The sequence below is a fragment of the Melanerpes formicivorus genome, unplaced genomic scaffold (assembly GCF_026170545.1).
Source record: "Melanerpes formicivorus ecotype bairdi unplaced genomic scaffold, bMelFor1.0.p_v2 SCAF_233, whole genome shotgun sequence".
In the NCBI taxonomy this organism is placed as follows: Eukaryota; Metazoa; Chordata; class Aves; order Piciformes; family Picidae; genus Melanerpes; species Melanerpes formicivorus.
Window position 1 is genome coordinate 180,730 of NW_027142585.1, and position 4,271 is coordinate 185,000.

Genomic DNA, 4,271 nt, shown 5'->3' on the forward strand with positions numbered 1-4,271 from the left:
TGAGAAGCCTGCAGAGCGTGCGGGGGAGGCTTCTGCTGCGGCCTGGGGTGGCTGAGAAGCCTGCAGAGCGTGCGGGAGAGGCTTCTGCTGCGGCCTGGGGTGGCTGAGAAGCCTGCAGAGCGTGCGGGAGAGGCTTCTGCTGCGGCCTGGGGTGGCTGAGAAGCCTGCAGGGCGTGCGGGAGAGGCTTCTGCTGCGGCCTGGGGTGGCTGAGAAGCCTGCAGAGCGTGCGGGGGAGGCTTCTGGTGCGGCCTGGGGTGGCTGAGAAGCCTGCAGAGCGTGCGGGAGAGGCTTCTGTTGGGGCCTGGGGTGGGTCGGAAGCCTGCAGAGCGTGCGGGAGAGGCTTCTGTTGGGGCCTGGGGTGGCTGAGAAGCCTGCAGAGCGTGCGGGGGAGGCTTCTGGTGCGGCCTGGGGTGGCTGAGAAGCCTGCAGAGCGTGCGGGGGAGGCTTCTGCTGCGGCCTGGGGTGGGTCGGAAGCCTGCAGAGCGTGCGGGAGAGGCTTCTGTTGGGGCCTGGGGTGGCTGAGAAGCCTGCAGAGCGTGCGGGGGAGGCTTCTGCTGCGGCCTGGGGTGGGACGGAAGCCTGCAGAGCGTGCGGGGGAGGCTTCTGCTGCGGCCTGGGGTGGCTGAGAAGCCTGCAGAGCGTGCGGGAGAGGCTTCTGCTGCGGCCTGGGGTGGCTGAGAAGCCTGCAGAGCGTGCGGGAGAGGCTTCTGTTGGGGCCTGGGGTGGCTGAGAAGCCTGCAGAGCGTGCGGGGGAGGCTTCTGCTGCGGCCTGGGGTGGCTGAGAAGCCTGCAGAGCGTGCGGGAGAGGCTTCTGCTGCGGCCTGGGGTGGCTGAGAAGCCTGCAGAGCGTGCGGGAGAGGCTTCTGCTGCGGCCTGGGGTGGCTGAGAAGCCTGCAGAGCGTGCGGGAGAGGCTTCTGCTGCGGCCTGGGGTGGCTGAGAAGCCTGCAGAGCGTGCGGGAGAGGCTTCTGGTGCGGCCTGGGGTGGCTGAGAAGCCTGCAGAGCGTGCGGGGGAGGCTTCTGCTGCGGCCTGGGGTGGCTGAGAAGCCTGCAGGGCGTGCGGGAGAGGCTTCTGCTGCGGCCTGGGGTGGCTGAGAAGCCTGCAGAGCGTGCGGGAGAGGCTTCTGCTGCGGCCTGGGGTGGCTGAGAAGCCTGCAGAGCGTGCGGGAGAGGCTTCTGTTGGGGCCTGGGGTGGCTGAGAAGCCTGCAGAGCGTGCGGGGGAGGCTTCTGCTGCGGCCTGGGGTGGCTGAGAAGCCTGCAGAGCGTGCGGGGGAGGCTTCTGCTGCGGCCTGGGGTCTCTGGGTGGCCTCTAGAGAGGTGCAAAAGACCCTCTGGGTTGGGCTGGGGTGGCTCTTGGACCCCTGCCACACAGTGGAGAGCGGCCTCCGGCCCGCCACCTGTGTCCCTGTGTGCCTGAGTGCCTGTGTCCCTGTGTCCCTGTGTCCCTGAGTGCCTGAGTGCCTGTGTCCCTGTGTCCCTGTGTCCCTGAGTGCCTGAGTGCCTGAGTGCCTGTGTCCCTGTGTCCTTGTGTCCCTGTGTCCCTGTGTCCCTGTGTGCCTGAGTGCCTGTGTCCCTGTGTCCCTGTCTGTGTACCTGTGTGCGAGAGTGTCCGGCACGCCACCCAGCGGCGGCGGGCAAGCAGGTAGGCGGGTGGGCGGGCCGGCGAGGGCCAGTGTGAGTTTGGGGGGTGGGAGGGGAGGCGGCAGCTGGAAGCGTCAGAGGAGGGGGCGTGGCTCCGGCTGGCCCCGGGAGCAGGTTCCCGGGACCGGGACCGGCTGGACCCGGCGGGTGGTTGATCCCGGGGCGGGGGGCAGAGGCGGCGGGAAGCGGCAGCTGCGTGTGCGGCGGGGGGGTGGAGGGCGAACCGCGGCGGGAAGCGGATGCTTCAGAGCAGGTTACGGGGGCGGGGACGGACGACACCACCTGTCCCCGCCCCGGGACGGGCTGGACCCGGCGCCCTGGACCCGGCGCCGTGTACCCGCCGCCGCCCCCGCCGCCGCCCCCCTCCGCCACCCCGGGACCCCGACGTTTTTTGGCGCCCGCGCCTTTTTTTGCTCCCCGCCTGCCCGCGCTGCCCCGGGCCCTCCCCCGGGGCGGGGCGGGAGGGAGGGACGGACGGACGGGTAGCCGGGGATCTCCGAGCGCGCGCCACCAGACCGAGGCGGGTCCCGGCGGCGGCGGCGGCGGCGGCGGCGGCGGCGGCAGCAGCAGCAAGCGACGGCGGGGGGGGCAGGCTAGGGAGAGAGGGGGAGCGGCATGCGGTAGGGCTGGGGGGTTTGTTTCGGGGGGGAGGGGTGGGGGGGGGGTGGCAGCGGTCAGCGAGAGCGGGGAGAGGGGGAGCGGCATGCGGTAGGGCTGGGGTGTTTTTGGGGTGGGGGCGTTGGGGGGATTAGCGGGCGGGCGGGCAGCCCAGCCAAGCGGCAAGCCGGGGGGCGGGCGAGGGCGGCTTTAGGGCCGGAGGAGCGGAGCGCAACCTCCCCCGTGCAGGCTCCAGCGTGGAGAGCAGCAAGTTTTTGGGGACGGGGGACGACGGACGGGAGGGGCAGCGGCGAGAGGCTAGCTGCGGCAAGGGGCACCGGCACGGCCGCCCTAACAGCGCCGCCTCGGTCGCAGGGGTTAGAGAGCAGCCGGGCAGCCCGGGAGGGAAGCGGCAGCCCGCGTCGCGATCCCCCCTCCAGGGGACAATGTGGGAAGGGGAAGCCGCGGCGGCTTTGGCGGGGGGTGCCCAGCTGCTAGCGGCTTCGGGGGGCAGTTAGCGGCGGCGGGGGGGGGGGGAGATGGGTCGCGGCAGCGGCAAGAGATAACGGCGGGCGGGGGGGCTCCGTGCAAAGCGGTAACGGGAGCCGGGGGGTGTGGGGAGCTGGGGGTGGCAGCAGCGGCAAGAGGCAACGTCGGGAGGGGGGGCTCCGCGCAAACCGGTAACGGGGGCCGGGGGGTGTGGGGGGGGCGGTGGTGGCCGCGGCAAGAGGCAACGGCAGGCGGGGGGGCTCCGCGCAAACCGGCAGCGGGGGGGGGGGGCGGGGGTAGCGGCAAGAGGCAACGGCGGGAAGGGGGGGCTCCGCGCAAACCGCTAACGGGAGCCGGGGGGTGTGGGGAGCTGGGGGTGGCAGCAGCGGCAAGAGGCAACGTCGGGAGGGGGGGCTCCGCGCAAACCGGTAACGGGGGCCGGGGGGTGTGGGGGGGGCGGTGGTGGCCGCGGCAAGAGGCAACGGCAGGCGGGGGGGCTCCGCGCAAACCGGCAGCGGGGGGGGGGCGGGGGGTAGCGGCAAGAGGCAACGGCGGGAAGGGGGGGCTCCGCGCAAACCGGCAGCGGGGGGGGGGGCGGGGGTAGCGGCAAGAGGCAACGGCGGGAAGGGGGGGCTCCGCGCAAAGCGGCAGCGGGGGGGGGGCGGGGGTAGCGGCAAGAGGCAACGGCGGGAAGGGGGGGCTCCGCGCAAACCGGCAGCGGGGGCGGGGGGGGAGGCGGTCAGGAGCGGGGGGAGATTTCTAGAGATGCCGGCAGACCTTCTCCCCGGAGAACAGCGCTGTTGAAGAAAAGACTGCTTCAGAACACAACCTTTAATGAAAGACGCTCGATGAAAACAACACTTAATAAAAGAAGGTTTCATGCCGACTGCCTCTCTTCATTTACGCCGCCGCGGGGGGGGGGGGGTTGGGGGGGGGGGGGGGTTGGGGGCCGGGCGGGCGATACCAGGCGGCCCTCGTCCCGGGGACCACGTCTACCCCGCGGTTCCAGCCTCCGCGCGCTAAGTGCCCGCCCGGCCGCGGGGAGCACGTCTACCTCCTGCCGCACGGCTCAGTGCACTAAGTCCCCCCTCGCCATGGAGAGCACGTCTACCTGCCAGCTCAGGGAGAGCACGTCTACTCACCGAGGGAGAGCACGTCTACCTCCTCGGGAAGGAGAGCACGTCTACCTCCTGGGAAGGAGAGCACGTCTACCTCCTCGGGAAGGAGAGCACGTCTACCTCCTGGGAAGGAGAGCACGTCTACCTCCTCGGGAAGGAGAGCACGTCTACCTGCCGCCGCACGGCTCAGTGCACTAAGTCCCCCCCTCGCCAGGGAGAGCACGTCTACCTCCTCGGGAAGGAGAGCACGTCTACCTGCCGCCGCACGGCTCAGTGCACTAAGTCCCCCCCTGCCAGGGAGAGCACGTCTACCTCCTCGGGAAGGAGAGCACGTCTACCTGCCGCCGCACGGCTCAGTGCACTAAGTCCCCCCCTCGCCAGGGAGAGCACGTCTACCTCCTCGGGAAGGAGAGCACGTCTACCTG